We start from the raw sequence: 21,558 nt of genomic DNA on the forward strand, positions 1-21,558 counted from the left end.
GCAATACTAGTTCCGTATCCCGTAGGGGAATATGCTTGAATAACTTTTTATAATCATGCTTATTCATGACCGTCAACGCCGATCCGGTGTCCACTTCCATTTTCACTTGGACTTTTGCAATCTGTAGTGTGACCCAGATAGCTTGTCGGTCAGCTTCATTACTCACATTGTGAATTCTCAGACTATCCAGTTCCTTGCAGTTGGAGTGTGAGTCCGAATTCTGTTCTTCCGGACTCTTCCTAGTCACCTCATGTATCTTTCTGTACCTCTTTTGTGGTGACTCATTATTGTTGGTCTTCTTTCCTGACCAGCATACCTTAGCTATGTGGCCGAGCTTGCCACATTTCCTACATTCCTGGTTTTTAAACCAGCATTGGTTCTGGTCGTGTGTTGTCTTCCCACAACGATAGCATTTCGTTGTACCCGAAGTAATTTGCTGCACACTGAGTGCCACTGCCTTTAGCTGCATTTCCGCCGTTCCTTTCGCTGCGGCTTCGTTCGATGCAGCAATAAGGACGGCCTTATCAAGTGTAAGATCGTTCTCTTCGAGCAGTCGTTTTTGTGTTTCTTCCTTCGACATTCCACACACGAATTTGTCTCTGAGTGCCTCTGCCAGATTTTCCCTAAACTGACAGTGTTTCGCTAGCCTACGCAGTTCAATCAGGTACTCCGCGTTGCTTTCCTCTTTCCGTTGCGTTCTCGCGTAAAATTTGGATTGTTCCACTAACATCAGTGGTGCGGGGTTAAAATGATCCTTCAGGACAGCAACAATATCATCGAAAGTCTGATCCGCTGGTTTAGCTGGTGCTAGTAGATGCTTCAAGAGCCCGTATGTCTTCGCGCCCATCGAGTTTAGCAAGGTTATAGCTTTGTCATCTTCTTCTATTTTATTGGCCTCACCATAGATCTCAATGTGTTCCACATATGTGGCCCAGTCTTCTACCTTGGAATTAAAATCGCTGATGTTACCACGCTTAGGCATCTTCCTCTCTTCCTGATAACACCACGGATTATTTCTTTAAATTTTCTTTTTTTTTTCTTCAAGATGGCGGTTCCCGCGAAAATGGCGGTTTCCCGCGCTTATCTTCTCTCCCCGCCCACTTCAATGGCGGTTCCCCGCTTCTGTCTTCTTCTCCGCCTAATGGCGGCTTCCCCTGGCGGGAGGGGTACACTTTCCCCACGGGCGACGGCCGCTGGCTTTCAGGTTCACAGCCTGCGCGTCGGCTTCAGTGCTTTCCCTTTTCTCGGCAGGGCAACCGGCGCTGGGTACACCCCGTTGACGGCGAACAGTTTCAACCGCTGGGCTGGCTCTCGCTCAGTTCCCCTTGCTCGGGCTCTGTCTCTCTCCCGCTCGCTCGGCTCTACCGGCGCTGGGTACACCCCGTTGACGGCGAACAGTTTCAGCCGCTGGACTGGCTCTCGCTCAGTCTCCCTTGGTCGGCTCTGCCTCTCCCGCTCGCTCGGCTCCCAATCGCGCCTCCCAGCCCTCTCGCAGTCCAGTGCTTCCCTCCCCGGCTGCGGCTGAGTTTTTATATCTTCCCGCGCCTACGCTCCCGGTCGCAGCGCTTTGTGGCTTCGGTCGCTGCCCGGCCTTTTTCGCCGGTCGCGGTCTAGCTGTCTCATGACGCCGTTGCGTCCCCAGCCTGTCTGCACCGCGGCTTCCTTGCTCCACGCTGCCCCAGTCTCAGCGCCTCTGGGCCCGACTTCTGTCCGGCTCCTTTCCCCCTCGACCGTGGTCGAGTGCACCGCCCTTATCCTCCGGTTATTCTTTTTACTTTTCCCTTACTCACAGTCACCGTGGCCGGCTTGCTTCTCGTGCTGATCAGCTCACTCCTCACCGTGGCAGAAGGGACAGTCAGTGCCTGTTGCTGATGGAAGTCTTTGTCTCTGAATTCTTCCTCCTTTCCAGCTCTGCAGACTTGAGTTTTCTCCCAGCAGAATGACGAGGGCGGTTGCCTCTTCTCGACGCTCGTTAACTGCTTCGGAAGTATTGTTGCCGCAGGGTACGATCGGACTCGTCACCACTGTAAAGTCTATGGGTTGTTTAGTTAATTAATACACAGACTACCAGAGTAACTTAAAACAGGACTTTACTATTCGAAGGTCAGGGCGAATCTGCCCAATAAATCCTGACACAGCACTTATATACCGGTGTGGTCACCGTCGGTATTACAGTATACAGATGCCAACAAAGTAGTGCAACACCTAAAGTAGTTCTCTTAAAGGTGGACGGTTACATACAATAGTTCTCTTAAAGGTAGACGGGTACATACACTACAGGCGGCCATTTAGGACTGAGGTGAGGGGAGAATTTCTTCACGCAGAGGGTTGTGAGTCTTTGGAATTCTCTGCCCCAAAGGGCTATGGATGCTGAGTCATTGAGTATATTCAAGGATGAGAGCGATAGATTTTTGGACTCTCGGGGAATCAAGTGGTATGGGGATCGGGCGGGAAAGTGGAGTTGAGATCAAAGATCAGCCATGACCTTATTGAAAGGCGGAGCAAGCTCGAGGTGCTGAATGGCCGACTCCTGCTCCTATTTCTTATGTTTTTATGTTCTTATGGAGAGACAGAGAGGCTTGTGGGTGAGTGCTGCAGTGTGAGCAGCATTTTTCAGATCAGGATTTTTGTAGCCTCTCTATGACAATACCCATGCTTGGCATCTTTACCTTCTTCTTTATTCCCTGTGTATTAGACTTTAGTGGCAGTATTACAATATTTAAATATCATTGCAAAGAATACAGAAGACTTTTACTCCATTTATAATTAACTGAACTACCTCATTTTTCGAAGCTACATTTATGTTCTCCAAATAATACTGAACTCCATAATTACGGACTTCTACCTATAAGAACTTGCAATTATCCTAAACCTCTTTTCCTCTCGGGCGACTATAACTTTTAAAGCTTTTGCCTGAGTTGTAAATCTCTATAATGATCTAAGACTATAGCTAGAGCTTTACAGGTATTGCAATTAAAAACTTCATTTGGATCCTGAGTTTCAGTAACTAATTTTACAATAACATGCAAATCCCACAAATAGTTGCTATTTTTTGCAAGAGATGGAAAAGCATACTAATCAAAGTGCTAATTGCTACATGATATATTTAAATTAGTACCATAATATTGTAATTACAAATGATAAAAAAGAAAGACTTGCATTTGTATAGGACCTTTCACAACTACCGGACATCCCAAAGCCCTTTACAGCCAATGAAGTACTTTTGAAGTGTAGTCACTGTTGTAATGTAGGAATCGCAGCAGCCAATTTGCGTACAGCAAGCTCCCACAAACAGCAATGTGATAACGACTAAATAATCAGTTTTAGTGATGTTGATTGAGAGATAAATATTGGTCAGGACACCAGGGAGAACTCCCCTGCTCTTCTGTCGAAATAGGGCCATGGGATCTTGTATGTCTTCCTGAGAGAGTTTAACATCTCATCCATAAGACAGCACCTCTGACAGTGCAGCACTCTCTCTAATGCTGCATTGGAGTATCAGCTTAGATTGTTGTCCTCAAGTCTCTGGAGTGGGACTTGAACCCATAACCTTCACTGAATCTACAGAAGGTGAGGGTGCTATACCAACTGAGCTACAGCTGACACTAGCAAAGAAAGAAATAACTTCTATTATAGTGTCTTTCATGACCTCAGGATGTCCCAAAGTGCTGGACAGCCAATGAAGTACTTTAGAAGTGTGATTGCTGTTGTAAATGTAAGAAACGCAGCAGCCAATTTGCGCACAGCAAAGTCCCACAAACAACAATGAGATAAATAACCAGGTAATCTATTTTTGGTTGAGAGATTAATATTAGCAGGAGAAGTCCCCTACTCTTCTTCAAATAGCACCACGGGATCATTTACATCGACCAGAGAGAGTAGACAGGGTCTCAGTTTATCTGAAAGAATATTGACCCAGAAATTCGGGTCGGGGGCTTCCCGTTGAGCTGTGGTCCCGCGTGGGATTCCAATCCTGGGCCTCCTCCAACTGCTGGCGTGCAGTGCTTGCGTATCCCAGGGACGCAGTTAGTTCGATGCGTACCCTGGGGTCACGTGGGCCATGGAGAGCCAATGGTAGCAGGGAATGCTTCATTCATAAGTTTGACAGGAAGACCTGTCAAACCTATAAATACTATAAGCCCCAAAACATCACTAAATCTTCAAATAAATTTGTTTTTTAAATCACATTTTTAAAATAACTATAAATTACATGAAATAACTATTTCAAACAATAATTTAAATATTTGAAAAAATTAATTACATTTTCTAACGGGGCTAAAAATAAACTTACCTTTCTTTAAATTATTTAAAAATAATAAACCTGTGGAAAAAATGTTTTCATTTTAATTAATTCACCACTTACCTTGTTAAAAGCAGGCCTTATGCCTGCTTTTTAAAAGTGTAACTCCTGGAGACTTACCCTCCCGGAGAAACCTGGAAAAAAAACGTAAGTTCAATGCGCACGCGCTGCCTCTCCGGCGCACGCGTTCCACCTCTCAACCACTTCTTTCAGGGGAATGGAATGCACGAAACCGGCACTTCCATTGGGCTTACGGGTGAGTACACCGTGCATACTCACCTGTGGAGACCCGAATTTCTGGGCCATTATAATGTGGGTGGCCGGGGCTGTGAGTGCATGCACGGTACGTCATAGCACAGTGGTGTACATCCTTGAAGTTTCAACGCATTGCGCCACAGGGTGATAAGAACCTGATTTGTGACTGATTTCTCACTGATCTCCTGAGCTCACACAAGCAATTATACTGAGATGCCAACTGACAGCCAAGTGAAATTGGAGACAGAGGGAAAGAATCACCTTGGGTACCTTCTAGCAGCTAGCTACAGAGGCCCAGAGCAGGCCCTCCTGTCCATCATCTTGGCGGACGTGCGGTGCGTGAAACAGAGTGAACGGAAAAGAATGGATATAGAGGCAAAGACACCTGACAAGTGTGCATGGCAGTTGATTGGCTGTGAATTTAAATGCAGACCCGTGGATAAAAAAGCATTTTAGATGAAAAAAATAATAACGAAAAGGAAGACTTGCATTTCTCTAGCGCCTTTCACAACCATCAGAAGTCCCAAAGCAATTTACAACCAATGAAGTACTTTTTGAAGTGTAGTCACTGTTGTAATGTAGGAAACGCGGCAGCCAATTTGCACACAGCAAGCTCCCACAAACAGCAATGTGATAACGACCAGATCATCTGTTTTAGTGTTGATGATTGAGGGATAAATGTTGACCCCAGGACAACAGGGAGAACTCCCCTGTTCTTCTTCAAAATAGTGTCATGGAACCTTTTATGTCCTCATGAGAGGACAGACAGGGCCTCGGTTTAACTTCTCGTCCAAAAGACGGCACCTCCGACAGTGCAGCACTCCCTCAGTACTGGCACTGGGAGTGTCAGCCTAGCTTTTTGTGCTCAAGTCTCCAGAGTGGGACTTGAACCCACGGCCTTGACTGATTCAGAGGCGAGAATGCTACACTATTCTTCTTGTCTCATTCTTTCCTCATTCTATTGAGCCATTGGCTGACACACAGATGAGGAGATGAGGTGTGGTGGTAACCTTGTACAGTAAGTATTGAATCAATCATAACCATCCTTTGGCTTCACTAGGGCTTACACTTCTCAAATGTTCATCGAAATTATTCAAACGCAGCACCATGAAACCTGTAACTGAGCCACAGGAAGTGACTGACTTAACTGGCGGCCCTAAATTGTGGACAGCGGTGGCACAGATTAGATATAACGGATCGTGACGTTAGTCAGAGTACAGTATAAAGCAGAGATTTCATAAAATGGCAAATGGCGGAAAATCTAAAATGAACACAGAAAATATTGAAAGCACACAGCAGCTCCATCGGCCTCTGAAAAGAGAAAAGGTAGACTAATGTTTGGGCTATAAACCCCTAGGCTAGAAGTTCTGAAATGTCTCTGGAAGAGGCGGAAGTGCGGTTGGGCATGCACACTGACCTGTCGTTGGCCCCATCCCAAACACTGAGGATGGAGCCATTTGAATATTTGTGGGGCGGGTGGGGGGGGTGCCCTCACCAATGTCTGCCCCATCAAGATGGTGCCCTGTCACTCAGAAAAGGGTGTTAGCCGATGCCCGAATTGGACCAAGAAAGTTGGCCACACATTTTTTCAAATATTCCGTTCAGCTGCCTAAGGCCCAGAATAGGACCTATGCTTGCCCTCGCTGGGTCTGTTGAAGGGCGAGCTGGCCTGGAATTCCTGGGGTAGCCCAGGAAAGCCCCTCAGACCCACTCCGAAAAATGTGATTTTTTTTTTTCTGACATAACGTGGGGGAGGTCCAAAGAAACGCCCTCCTTCCCCTGCCTCCGGGTTCCATCCCTAGTGGCACTCCCCACATCGCCCACCCCCACCCCACCCCAGCAACACCAACCCCCACGCCCACCCTGACTAAATTGTGCCGCAGCTCCTCAAACCAGAATTTTTTTTACCCTGCTTCATTTAAAAGCCGGATGAAGGTCAATGCAGGATTGCGCTGTGCTTCCAGCCTTTTTCTATTTTTATTAACAAGAAAAAAAATAATGCATTCTTTGGAACTGTAACATTGTACCGAGAACAAAGTGAAATTGAGAGACATGGTCTATTTAAAAAAAAGAGCCTGGATAGTATTGTTTGTGAGATTAGTGTACGAATGCTGATGGCATTCTGACGACATTACTATGTTCGTCATTTTAAAATAAATGGCTCAAAGCCCATGTGAAAATAATAGGCATCAGAATGTCCATTGAGCAAGTCAGGCAATTGTACTCTAAAATCACAAACATCATTTCCAGGCTCCGAAGCTCATAAATATTCAGAGCTGCCAAGCACTTCAGAACGCGCCATTTCACATGAATTGATGACCTGAAAAGGTTTATAAAAAAAACAAAATTACAGCATGATCGAATATCTAAATCAGGAGATATCTGACCCAGCCTGAGAAATGCCCATGTTCTTAATTAACAAGGACAACATTTTTACGTCCAAGTTAACTGCTGAGTCTAGTCAGTGTTGGAAAGAAGTTTGCTCTTTGTTTTGCTCACAAATAATCAATATTATTAATCTGCAATATGCATGCTAATAATTCTTGACATGGGGCTTCTAAAACATCAGTTATGGTGTCCTGCAGATGATCATCGAGTCATAGAATCATGGGGGAGAAATTCAGTAACGCCCCATTTGGGGCGCAATTATCAGCCAGGCGCAAGGTTTAGTGCCTGGCGCTAATTATCACCTCCGACTGCAAACTTGGCTTTTATCGCCCCTGGAGGTGATTGGAGCACTAAATCAGGTGCTACACACCTGTCTTAAGGCGCAAAGGCCGAGGAGCGAGGCGTTACCTCAGAGCGCTGGCGAAGCTCATGCGATGTCAGTCAGCAATGGAACACAGACACAATGGAGCTGGACAGTTTTTAAAGGGGAGGGTCGATCTTGCTTTCCATCCACAGCCTGCTCATTGCAGCCTTGAATCTCGGCCTGGAGAGACCTGTACATCAAATCTGTTGGAAAGAACAAAGGAGAGGCCCAGGGAAAAAGTTCAGAATGCAGCCCCCATAGTCTCCTCTAAATCAATGCAAGGAAGATCAAATCAGAAAGAACCTGCAAAGTGCTGCTCAGTACCCAAAACTCCTCAACACAGCTTTGAATCTCTCCTGCAGTCTCTCTCTCTCACTCAGAATGCGTGGGGCAAACACTTTGCTGACAAAAAAAGGCAGGAAGCGGTTGCCTTTAAATAGTGCTTCCCCAGTCCCTTCCCGACTGCAAAAGGCTCCCCTCAACCTGTCCTTGCTAGCGGCAGGCGGTAAGAAGGGGGCGCCACTCAATATCCGGTCTGGGGCGCTACCGGGGTGTTGCACACTCGAGTGATGTCACGATCTGCCGGCGCAGGAGATCGTAGCGGTAGTGTTCAGCGCCGCCGCAAAATATCTAGTTAATTTCGTGAGCGGCGCAAACATCAACGCGCATGGGCGCTAGTTGCTTTGCACCCCATTAGCGCCCTCTTAAGGCGCTAATGGGAGGCGCAAACCAACCGAATTTTTCCCCCATAGAGTCATAACAAAAAAGGAGGCCATTCAGCCCATTGAGTCCGTGCCGGCTCTCTGTAGAGCAATCCAGTCAGTCCCATTCCCCCGCTCTATCCCCGTAGCCCTGCAAGTTTATTTCCCTCAAGTGCCTATCCAGTCTCCCCTTGAAAACATTGAGTGTCTCCACTTCCGTCAACAGCGAGTTCCAGGTCCTCACCACTCGCTGCGTAAAAAAGTTTTTCCTCATGTCCTCCCTGTATCTCTTGCCCAAAACCTTAAATTTGTGTCCCCTAGTCCTTGTACCATCAAGTAATGGGAAAAGTCTTTCCCCGTCTAGCCTATCCAAACCTGTCGTAATTTTGTACACCTCTATCAAATCACCCCTCAACCTCCTTTGCTCTAATGAAAACAATTCCAGCTTCTCCAACCTGTCCTTGTAGCTAAGATCCCCCATCCCCAGAACCATTCTGGTAAATCTCCTCTGCACCCTTTCAAGGGCCTTCATATCCTTCCTAAAGTGTGGTGACCAGAACTGGATGCAATACTCCAGTTGTGGCCTAACCAGCGCTTTATAAAGGTTCAGCATAACTTCTCTACTTTTGTACTCAATACCGTTACTTATGAAGCCCAAGATCCCATATGCTTTGTTAACCACTCTCTCAATATGTCCTGCCACCTTCAGGGAACTATGCACATTAACTCCCAGGTCCCTCTGTCTCTGCACACTCTTTAAAACTGTGCCAGTAAGTGTATATTGCCTCTCCCTGTTCCTTCTGCCAAAATGCATCACCTCACACTTCTCTGTATTAAATTCCATCTGCCACTTGTCTGCCCATTCTGCTAGCCTTTCTATGTCCTGTTGCAGTCGAGTGGTATCATCCTCACTGTTCGCCACACCCCCAACTTTGGTGTCATCGGCAAATTTAGAAATTCTACTCTGTATTCCAATATCCAGGATATCAAAATAAGCAGTGGCCCCAGCACTGACCCTTGGGGAACACCACTGTCTAACATCCTCCAGTCTGAAAAACAGCCATTTACCACAACTCGCTGTTTTCTGTCCTTAAGCCAATTCCTTATCCAAGCTGCCACTTACCCACCTATTCCATGAGCCTCAATTTTGTTAACCAGCCTTCGATGTGGTACTTTGTCAAACGCCTTCCGAAAATCCATGTAGACAACATCCATTGCATTCCCTTCATCAATCCTCTCTGTTACTTCATCAAAAAATTCAATTAGATTAGTCAAGCACGAACTACCTTTTACAAATCCATATTGGCTCTCCTTAATTAGCTTAAACCTCTCCAAGTGCCCGTTAATTTTTTTCCTTGATTATTGTTTCTAAAACTTTACCCACCACTGATGTTAAACTGACCGGCCTGTAGTTACCAGGATTGCCCTTACACCCTTTCTTGAACAATGGTGTCACATTTGCCATTTTCCAATCCTCAGGCACCTCCCCCAAATCTAGGGAAGATTGGAAAATTATGGCAAGCCCTTCCGTTATCTCCTCCCCCAATTCCCTTAGCAACCTGGGATGCAAGCCATCTGGCCCAGGCGACTTGTCCACTCTAAGCATACCCAGCCTTTCTAGTACATCCTGCCTATCAATTTTCACCCTTTCAATTGCTTCTACCTTTTACACTTCTACTGATACTTTGTCAGCGTCCACCTCCTTAGTAAAGACCGATACAAAGTATTCATTGAGTATTCTAGCCTTGCCCTGCGCCTCTAAGCATATATCACCTTCTTTGTCTCTATAGGCCCCACCCCGCCTCTTACTACCCGCTTACTGTTTACATGCTAGTAGAATATTATTGGGTTCCCTTTTATATTAACCGCCATTCTACTCTCATATTCTCTCTTTTCCAATCTTATTTCCATCTTCACATCGCCTCTTAACTTATTGTATTCGGTCTGGCTCTCCCTTGAAGAATTCACCAGACATGCATCATTCATCCTCTTTTTTTGTTTCATCATCTTTTCTATCTCCCTCGTCATCCAAGGAGCCCTTGCTTTGGTTCCCTTACCCGTCCCTCTTGTTGGAATGTTCCTAGCCTGTACTTGGAACATCTCCTCCTTAAAGATCTCCCATTGTTCCATTACAGTTTTTCCTGTCAGTCTTTGGTTCCATTTTACCCTGGCTAGATCCTTTTGCATCCCATTGAAGTTAGCCCTATTCCAGTTCAGAAGTTCCACTCTAGATTGTTCCCTGCTCCTCTCCATTGCTAATCTAGATCTTATGATACGATGATCACTCATACCCAAGTGTTCTCCCACAGACACTTGGTCGACCTGGCCTACCTCATTCCCCAGCACCAGATCCAGCAATGCCTCCTTCCTAGTTGGGCCAAGAACATATTGGTCAAGGAAATTCTCCTGAACACATTTCAGAAATTCCTCCCCCTCCTTTCCCTTTACTCTAACATTATCCCAATTGATATTTGGGTAATTAAAGTCCCCCAATATCACCACTCTATAGCTCTTGCATATCTCTGCGATTTCCCTGCAGATTCGCTCCTCCACCTCCCTCTCACTATTTGGAGGTCTGTAGAATACCCCCAATAGCGTGATCATACCCTTTTTGCTCCTCAACTCTAACCAAATGAATTCTGTCTTTGACCCCTGAAGAACATCCTTTCTTTCCAACACTACAATGTCTTCCTTAATCAGCACTGCCTCCCCGCCTCCCTTTTTTCCTTCCCTATCTTTTCTGAACACCTTGTACCCTTGAATATTAAGTGCCCAGTCCTCACTGTTTTTAAGCCACGTTTCCGTTATTGCCACAACATATTGCCACACGGCTAATTGTGCTTGTAGCTCACCAATCTTATTCACCGCACTTTGTACGTTTATGTACATGCATTGAACACCCATTTTTGAATTTTTCATAGTCTTTCTTAGTCTGCTCCTGTCTAATATGGTACTACTACCGCCTCTAGTACTATCTTCCCTAGTATTTTCCAAAACAATCACTCTTTTATGCACATTATTCCTCTTTTCTACTCCTATATGCTGGTGCCCATCCCCCTGCCAAGCTAGTTTAAAACCTCCCCAACAACACTAACAAACCTCCTCGCGAGAATATTGGTCCCGGCTCTGTTGAGGTGTAACCCGTCTGGCTTGTACAGGTCCCACCTTCCCCAGAAATAGTCCCAATGCCTCAGGAATCTAAAGCCCTCCCTCCTGCACCGTCTCTCCAGCCACACATTCACCTGTTCTATCCTCCTATTCCTGTACTCACTAGCACGTGGCACCGGGAGTAATCCGGAGATTACTACCTTTGAGGTCCTGCTTTTTAATCTCTCTCCTAGCTCCCTAAATTCTACCTGCAGGTCCTCATCCCTCTTTCTGCCTATGTCATTGGTACCGATATGGACCGCGACCTCTGGCTGTTTACCCTCCCCCCTCAGAGTGTCCTGCAGCCGCTCAGTGACACCCTTGACCCTGGCACCAGGGAGGCAGCATACCATCCTGGAGTCACTTCTACGGCCACAGAAACGCCTTTCTGCTCCCCTAACTGTTGAATCCCCTACCACTATTGCCCTTCCACTCTTTTTCCTCCCCTTCTGTGCAGCTGAGTCACCTGTGGTGCCATGGACTTGACTCTGGCTGTACTCACCAGAGGAACCATCAGCCCTCACCAGTACTCAGAACAGAATACTGGTTGGAGAGTGCGATGCACTCCGGGGACTCCTGCACTACCTGCCTGGTGGTCCTCTTCCGTCTGGCGGTCACCCATTCCCTCTCTACCTGCATACTCTTAAGCTGGGGGGTGACCACCTCTAGAAACATGCTATCCACGTAACTCTCAGCCTCACGGATGCACCGCAGTGACTCCAGCCACCGCTCAAGCTCCGAAAACCGGAGCTCGAGTTGCCATAACTGGTGACACTTCCCGCACATGTGTTCGTCCAGGCTACGCAAAGTGTCCAGGACTTCCCACATGGCACAGGATGTGCACTCCACAGGACTGAGCTGCCCTGCCCTGCCTCTATTTAATAGACGAAGAACTAACACAGCAGAAATAAACTTAAAACTTAAAAAAAAACACTCACCAAACACTCACCAGCTACTCACCAATCAGCTCCTTCCCTTGTGCCGACATCACTTTTTTTACTCTGACATCACTTTTTCCAAAAACTGTCCTGTTGAGTTGGTGCCGCTCGGGGCTGCTCCTTTTAACTGCTCGCTCTCGCTCTGTGCTCCCACCAGGTCCACTCCCTCTGGTGCTGCTCCCGCTCTCGGCACTCTTTGTGCCTCTCCTCCTGCTCTCGGCGCTCTTTGTGTCTCTCCTCCCGCTCTTGGCGCTCTTTGTGTCTCTCCTCCCGCTCTCGGCGCTCTTTGTGTCTCTCCTCCCGCTCTCAGCGCTCTTTGTGTCTCTCCTCCCGCTCTCGGCACTCTTTGTGCCTCTCCTCCTGCTCTCGGCGCTCTTTGTGTCTCTCCTCCCGCTCTTGGCGCTCTTTGTGTCTCTCCTCCCGCTCTCGGCGCTCTTTGTGTCTCTCCTCCCTCTCTCGGCGCTCTTTGTGTCTCTCCTCCCGCTCTCGGTGCTCTTTGTGTCTCTCCTCCCGCTCTCGGCGCTCTTTGTGTCTCTCCTCCCGCTCTCGGCGCTCTTTGTGTCTCTCCTCCCGTTCTCGGCGCTCTTTGTGTCTCTCCTCCCGCTCTCGGCGCTCTTTGTGTCTCTCCTCCCGCTCTCGGCGCTCTTCGTGTCTCTCCTCCCACTCTTGGCGCTCTTTGTGTCTCTCCTCCCGCTCTCGGCGCTCTTTGTGTCTCTCCTCCCATTCTCGGAGCTCTTTGTGTCTCTCCTCCCGCTCTCGGCGCTCTTTGTGTCTCTCCTCCCGCTCTCGGCGCTCTTCGTGTCTCTCCTCCCGCTCTTGGCGCTCTTTGTGTCTCTCCTCCCGCTCTCAGCGCTCTTTGTGTCTCTCCTCCCGCTCTCGGCGCTCTTCGTGTCTCTCCTCCCGCTCTTGGCGCTCTTTGTGTCTCTCCTCCCGCTCTCAGCACTCTTTGTGTCTCTCCTCCCGTTCTCGGTGCTCTTTGTGCCATTGCTCCCGCTCTCAGCGCTCTTTGTGTCTCTCCTCCCGCTCTTGGCGCTCTTTGTGTCTCTCCTCCCGCTCTCGGCGCTCTTTGTGTCTCTCCTCCCGCTCTTGGCGCTCTTTGTGTCTCTCCTCCCGCTCTCGGCGCTCTTTGTGTCTCTCCTCCCGCTCTCGGCGCTCTTTGTGCCGCTGCTCCTGCTCTCGGCGCTCTTTGTGTCTCTCCTCCCGCTCTCGGCGCTCTTTGTGTCTCTCCTCCCGTTCTCGGCGCTCTTTGTGTCTCTCCTCCCGCTCTCGGCGCTCTTTGTGTCTCTCCTCCCGCTCTCGGCGCTCTTTGTGTCTCTCCTCCCGCTCTTGGCGCTCTTTGTGCCGTTGCTCCCGCTCTCGGTGCTCTTTGTGTCTCTCCTCCCGCTCTCGGCGCTCTTTGTGTCTCTCCTCCCGCTCTCGGCGCTCTTTGTGTCTCTCCTCCCGCTCTCGGCGCTCTTTGTGTCTCTCCTCCCGCTCTTGGCGCTCTTTGTGTCTCTCCTCCCGCTCTCGGCGCTCTTTGCGTCTCTCCTCCCGTTCTCGGCGCTCTTTGTGTCTCTCCTCCCGCTCTCGGCGCTCTTTGTGTCTCTCCTCCCGCTCTCGGCGCTCTTTGTGTCTCTCCTCCCGTTCTCGGCGCTCTTTGTGCCGCTGCTCCCACTCTCAGCGCTCTTTGTGTCTCTCCTCCCGCTCTCAGCGCTCTTTGTGTCTCTCCTCCCGCTCTCGGCGCTCTTTGTGTCTCTCCTCCCGCTCTCGGCGCTCTTTGTGTCTCTCCTCCTGTTTTCGGCGCTCTTTGTGTCTCTCCTCCCGTTCGCGGCGCTCTTTGTGTCTCTCCTCCCGCTCTCTTTGCTCTTTGTGCCGCTGCTCCTGCTCTCGGCGCTCTTTGTGCCATTGTTCCCACTCTCGGCGCTCTTTGTGCCACTGCTCCCGCTCTCGGCGCTCTTTGTGTCTCTCCTCCCACTCTCAGCGCTCTTTGTGCCGCTGCTCCCGCTCTCGGCGCTCTTTGTAGCTTCAGTAAATTATTTAATGGGGGGTGATGTTAACCCTAGTCGCTCAGCAAAAACCTGGCGGGTGAGCAGTTAAAATCGCCCTGGCTCTTACCTGTCCGAAAGTCGCCACGATCGCAACATCTGTGATTTTGACCTGCTCGCCCGAGCAGGCGGCAAGGACATGCGTCCGGAGCCAACAGGGTCCTTCTTTACACCCTACACTCAGTTCACGCCTATCTAACGGCCTAAAGAATTTCTACCCCTGAATTTCCTAAGATGCAAACCAGCGGCCTTTCATAAGAACATAAGAAATAGGAGCAGGAGTAGGCCAATCGGCCCCTCGAGCCTGCTCCGCCATTCAATAAGATCATGGCTGATCTGATCCTAACCTCAAATCTTCTATCACTCTCCATCCACCCGAACCCATGTGATCTCCCGGGAGAGGCAAAAAACCAGATTAAAAAAAACAATGACCAATTTGGGAGAAAAAAATCTGGGAAATTCCTCTCTGACCCATCTAGGCGATCGAAACTCGTCCAGGAGATCACTCTGTCCCTATATTTTCTACAGTACTTACCTTCTGTAAAGGCGATCTCCACCCCAGCCAGGAACAGGAATAAAACCATCTCCTGAAATCTAACACAGAATTAGAACACAAGAAGTAGGAGCAGAACCAGGCTACACGGCCCCTGGGCCCGCTCCACTACCCACAGGGCCATGACCATTCCGAACCTAGACTCATGTCCAATTTCCTGCCCGCTCCCCGTAACCCTTAATTCCCTTTACTTCTAGGAAACTATCTATTTCTGTTTTAAATTTATTTAATGATGTAGCTTCCACAGCTTTCTGGGGCAGCAAATTCCACAAACCTACAACCCTCTGAGTGAAGAAGTTTCTCCTCATCTCAGTTTTGAAAGAGCAGCCCCTTATTCTAAGATTATGCCCCCTAGTTCTAGTTTCACCCATCATTGGGAACATCCTCACCGCATCCACCCATCAAGCCCCTTCACAATCTTATATGTTTCAATAAGATCGCCTCTCATTCTTCTGAACTCCAATGAGTAGAGTCCCAATCTACTCAATCTCTCCTCATATGACCACCCCCTCATCCCCGGGATTAACCGAGTGAACCTTCTTTGTACTGACTCGAGAGCAAGTATGTCTTTTCTTAAGTATGGACACCAAAACTGTATGCAGTATTCCAGGTGCGGTCTCACCAGTACCTTGTACAACTGCAACAATACCTCCCTGTTTTTATATCCCCCTAGCAATAAAAGCTAACATTCCATTGGCCTTCTTGATCACCTGCTGCACCTGCATACTAACTTTTTGAGTTTTGTGCAGCAGGACCCCAAGATCCCTTTGCACTACAGTACTTTCCAGTTTCTTGCCATTAAGATAATAACTTGCTCTATGATTTTTCCTGCCAAAGTGCATAACCTCACACTTTCCAGTATTGTATTCCATCTGCCAAATCTCTGCCCACTTAATTAGCCTGTCTATGTCCCTTTGCAGGTTTTTTATGTCCTCCTCACTCACTACTTTCCCTCCCATCTTTGTATCATCTGCAAACTTTGATATGTTACACACGGTCCCCTCCTCCAAATCGTTAATATAGATTGTAAAGAGTTGGGGACCCAGCACTGACCCCTGCGGAACACCACTAGTTACTAATTGCCAGTCTGAGAATGAACCATTTATCCCAACTCTCTGCTTTCTGTTAGAGAGCCAATCCTCCACCCACGCCAGAATATTACCCCCAATCCCGTGATTTTTTATCTTGAGCAATAATCTTTTGTGTGGCACCTTGTCAAATGCCTTTTGGAAGTCTAAATACACTACGTCCACTGGTTCCCCTTTATCCACCCTGTATGTTACTTCCTCAAAGAACTCAAGCAAATTTGTCAAACATGACTTCCCCTTCATGAAACCATGCTGAGTTTGTCCTATTAAATTATGTTTATCCAAATGTCCCGTTACTGTCTCCTTAATAATAGACTCTAACATTTTACCAACCACAGATGTTAGGCTAACAGGTCTATAGTTTCCAGCCTTCTGCCTACTAACCTTTTTAAATAAGGGTGTTACATTAGCAGTTTTCCAATCTGCCGGAACCTTTGCTGAGCCCAGGGAGTTTTGGAAAATTATTACCAATGCATCCACAATCCCTACCGTCACTTCCCTCAAGACCCTAGGATGTAAGCCATCAGGTCCAGGGGATTTATCCGCCTTGAGTCCCATTATTTTACCAAGTACCACTTCCTTAGTGATTTTAATCGTATTTAGCAGGCTGTGAGTGAGATAGCCTCCACCGGATGGACAATTACCCCTTAATTACGGAATATGCACTCAAGACCACGTGCAATACACGCCAAGCTCTCCAATCGGCTTTCAATACCTCACAGTCAAATTTTACTTTCAGGTTAAACTGGTAACTGGAATCAATTCCTTGACCGAGCACTGAGGTCTTACAGCAAGAGTGCTGAAGATGAATATTTCCCCTTGTAGATTTATTTATAAAGTAATATATTACATAGATCAATAAAACACAGCAGGCTAGAAATCCCAAAGAAAGGTGGAATGGGTGGACACATGGCAGATGAAATTCAGCGCAGTGAAGTGTGAGGTGATATATTTTGGTCGGAAGAATGAGGAGAGACAATACATGCTGAATGGTACAATTTTAAAGTGGGGGGGCAAGAAGAGAGAGACCTGGGGGTGTTTGTGCACAAATCTTTGAAGGTGGCAGGACAGGTTAACAAAGCAGTTACAGGAAACTCTTTTTTATCTGGCACCGACGGGACCGGCGTGGTGCCGGTTGATCAAAAAGTCCGGATTACAGAGAGGTATACTTACCAAGGTACGAGAGCCCCGTACACGGCCACAGGTGCAGGAACCCCGGTTACACGGCCACAGATCCAGGAGTCCCTGCTGCACGGCCACAGGTGCAGGAACCCCGGTTACACGGCCACAGATCCAGGAACCCCAGTTACACAGCCACTAATATATAGTAAAACGTACCTGAATCTACTCCTGAATTTTGCCGGTTAAGAGAGATTTCCGGTTAAAAGAGAGTTTCCTGGGCTTTATAAATTGAGGCACAGGGCTGGATTTTCATTGAGGAGTTGGGTAGGAGGCGGGACTACAACTTTCGGGGTTGTAGTCCCGCCTCCATCGAGTTCGAGCCAACCCACGCGATTTTGACTTGATTGACCTTGTTGAGCCCGCTCAGTGGGCTCAGCAGGCCAATTAAGGGCCACCCGGCAATAGGTGACGTCACAGATTGATATTTCATCTGTCAAGACCTTTTGACAGATGAAATATCAGTGTTTCACAGCTGTTTGAAGCTGTCAAACACTGACAATCTGTACTCCAGGTTAATTCCTTCCTCTCAGGCTGATTTAGAGATCTCCCCAGAACAGAAAGCAGAGGCTGCAGATTTTGACAGCTCGCAGCCATTCTGCTTTCTGTGCCGGTGAGATGAGGGACTCCCGAGATCTGAAGGAAGGAAGGCTGTAAAGGTAAGTAAAGGTGTGTAAAACTTCTTTAAACACTTTACACACACCAAACACACTTACCTGTGCACTCATGCACCCATCACTCACCTGAACACCAGACATCTCGACCCCTCCAAGCCCTTCATCCCGACGGTCCACCTCGCTAACTTGGCGTGGATTGGAGCCGTCGGGAATCCCACACTTCAACATTAAAAATAGGGATTGACTAAAAACTGCCTGTTAACTACCTGTTGGGTGCGGGATGGGTTCGTGCCCCCCCCCCCAATATCGGGATTTTAACCCCCACATGCCTCCAATCCCGCCTCCACGGCCCAATGAAAATCCTGCCCATAGAGTACAAAAGTCAGGAAATTATGTTAAACCTCTATAAAACACTAATTCGGCCCCAACTGGAGTATTGTGTTCAATTCTGGGTACCTGACTTTAGGGCGGACGTGAAGGCTTTGGAGTGGGTACGGAAGAGATTTACTGGAATGGTTCCGGGAATGAGGGAATACAGTTACGTGGATAGACTGGAGAAGCTGGGGTTGTTCTCCTTGTAGCAGAGAAGGCTATTAGGAGATCTGATAGAGGTGTTTAAAATCATGAAATGTTTAGTTAGATTAAATAAAGAGAAACTGTTTCCAATGGCTGATGGTCGATAACCAGGGGGCCCAGATTTAAGGTGATTGGCAAAAGAACCAGAGGCGACATGGGGGAAAACATTTTTACGCAACGAGTGGTTGGGATTTGGAATGCGCTGCCTGATAGGGTGGTGGAGACAGATTCAATAGTAGCTTTCAAAAGGGAATTGGATGAATACTTGAAGGAGGAAAAATTGCAGGGATATGGGGAAAGAGCAGGGGAGTGGGACTAACTGGATTGCTCTTCGAAAGAGCCGGCGCAGACTTGATGGGCCGAATGGCCTCCTTCTGTGCTGTGCTATTCTATGGGGGAGAAATCCAACTTCGCCGGGATGCTACTTTTAGCGCCCCGAAAAAGTTAGCACCCCTGCACCGTAGATTTAGTGGTAGCGCCCGAAGCAGGAGGCAGGGTGCTACTGGAAGCACACCCACTCCTTCCTGCGGCATTACCACTGAATTTCGGGGCGCTACGTGCAACAGCGCCACACGCATCGGCCCATAGCACTGTGTCATTGCAGGACCCCCTCCCCTGATTAAAGGGGAGGGGCCTAGCGCTGCGCTAACGGGAGGCGCAAAGCAATCGAATTTCGCCCCCTTATGATTCTATGATTCTATAAATCCTTATTTCTTACAAAGGTTATTATGTAACAATACTTTCGGATGAAACCGTTTACCATAAACCTTTAACAACAGGCTACTGTCTGTAAGTAAGGTGTGCCAGACCATGGAGCCACAGTGTGAATTTAAGAAACTGAAGCCAAGATATTGAGAAAGTCGACAGGGTATATTCCCCCAGAGCAAAAAGCCTTTGGAAAAAAAGAGCGGACAATCAAAAAAACGTTGGCTGGGAGTTTCCTAGAGATGCTTAAATTTCACCGTCGTAGCTTCACCGGAGGTGCGGTAGAACGGAAGCAGCTCCGAGGAAATTACCGGCATGTTTGCTGTCCATGCTAATCAGCGACTCGGCTGTTGATGGTTTAAACCACAGTCCAAATCTGACTCATGAGCTCCTTTCAGCCAACCCTGGAAGCCCCCATTTGGTCCTTTCTTCTAGGCCAAGGCAGATGTTGGTAGGAGGGAGAGGGTAGTGGACACCAATGGAGCAGACCAGACCAAGCCAGGTCAGGAAGTAAAGAACAAAAAGAGTTATTGGCGGTTGGCTAAATTTTGCAGGGGATGTTTGAATTCTTATGTTTTGGAGGCTTTGAATTTTGCGATGAGGGTTTGACTTGTTGTGTAGTATACATTTGGGGGGGAAAGCAGCTAGCACCTTGGCGCGGCACCGCTAACACCTCCCGCGAAATTCAGCAGTAGGTTAGCGGCAGCGGTACCTGGTAGCGCCCCACGGCGCTGCACCTCCGGCGATGACATCATCGCTGTGCGCAGTGACCCGCTCGCGCCTCGACCGCGCCCCGACCGCAAACTTGGCTCGCGCCCCCTGACCTACCGCCGGATGCTATGACTGACAGGGTCAGGGGGGGCGTTTTTGCGGCCGAGGTGGCCTGCTCCTGCCCCCTCTCTCCTCCCTCTGCAGGGTGCCGGCCGCTATCAGTCACTCCTCTTGAGCGGCGGGCTCTTTTACCAGAACCCCGCTCCCCGGTGATCCAGCAGGGCCCTGGTGCATGCTGCGCTAGGCCCCTCCCCTTTACTCAGGGGAGGGAGGACTGCGGTACCGCTGCACTATGTGCCTGCGCGCGTGGTGCTGCTGCACGTAGCGAGGCGATATTCAATAGGAACGCCCCAAGAGGGAGGGGGAGTGCTTCCAGTAGAGCCCCGCCTCCTGCTTGGGGCGCTACCATTCACTTTCGGATGGGGGGGGTGCTAACTTTTTCAGGGCGCTAAACGTTTAGCGCCCCGATGAATTTAGCGCCCCAGAGGGGGCGCGACCCAATATTCCCCCCCAACTTTTGTGCATGAGGCGGCTTGTATTTTTTGTGTCAGCTTGACTCAATGCTAGCTTTCTTGAGTCAGACAGTAATGGGTTCAAACCACATAGAAAATCAAATGGCACTATTCGAAGTACAGCAAGAGACTTCTCGGAGGGTCCTGGCAAATATTTGTACCTCAACCAACACCATCTCGTATCTCGTGCCGTCTGTGGAACTGTGTCGTGCACAAATTGGCTGTGGCATTTGCCGACAAAAACAGCAGCAGCTACATCACAAACTGTAAAAAAGACATACAGACTTGCATTTATATAGCTTCTTTCATGACCTCAGGATGTCCCAAAGCGCTGTACAGCCAATGAAGCACTTTTTGAAGTGTAGTCACTGTTGTGATGTAGGAAACGCGGCAGCCAATCTGTGCACAGCAAGGTCCAAAAAATATCAGTGTGATAATTGACCAGATAATCCGTCTCAGTGATGTTAGTTGAGGGATAAATATTAGCCAGGACTCCGAGGAGAACCCTTTGTTTGAAATAGTGCCATATTCATCAGTCGTTAAGTGTTCTGAAACATCCAGAGGTTAATGAAAGGTGCTATAAAATACAAATTCCTTTTTGCGTGCGGGATTGTCACATTTTGGGATTTCTAACCATATCTGCATGGGGCGTCTTTGGGGTAATATGTGTTAAAAATGCCCCCATTTGAGCTAAGCCTAGCCCTCAAGTGGTCAAGTTGACTCGACATCAGGGTTTGAGTTGTAGATTAAGATTTCGATGCAATGTATGAACCAACAGACAGTGAACGATAATTTATCATTCTAGAGCTCGTTCAACTCATCACTGCTGTAACAATCCCATTCATTCGAACTCAGTAGGTGGCCACTGCAAAGTTAGGCTGGTGGATTCCACTCTAGGGTAAGGGGTTTGTCAGTTTTTCATTGGAGTCAGGTTCTGACGAAAGGTCATCGGCCTGAACCATCAAGTCTGTTTCTCTTTCCACAGATGCTGCCTGACCTGCTGAGTATTTCCAGCATTTTCTGTTTTTATTGGAGTCAGGCTTTGTTTATATTCATTCATGGGATGTGGGCATCGCTGGCAAGGCCAGCATTTATTGCCCATCCCTAATTGCCCTTGAGAAGGTGGTGGTGAGCCGCCTTCTTGAACTGCTGCAGTCCGTGTGGTGAAGGTACTCCCACAGTGCTGTTAGGGAGGGAGTTCCAGGATTTTGAGCCAGTGACGATGAAGGAACGGCGATATATTTCCAAGTCAGGATGGTGAGTGACTTGGAGGGGATCTTGGAGGTGGTGGTGTTCCCATGCGCCCGCTGCCCTTGTCCTTCTAGGTGGCAGAGGTCGTGGGTTTGGGAGGTGTTGTCATAGGAGCCTCAGTCATTTGCTGCAGTGCATCTTGTAGATGGTACACACTGCAGCCATGGTGCGCCAGTGGTGGAGGGAGTG

This window comes from Somniosus microcephalus, chromosome 5 (genome assembly GCF_052327205.1).
Source record: "Somniosus microcephalus isolate GS21.2 chromosome 5, FLI_Smic_1.0, whole genome shotgun sequence".
Lineage (NCBI taxonomy): Eukaryota > Metazoa > Chordata > Chondrichthyes > Squaliformes > Somniosidae > Somniosus > Somniosus microcephalus.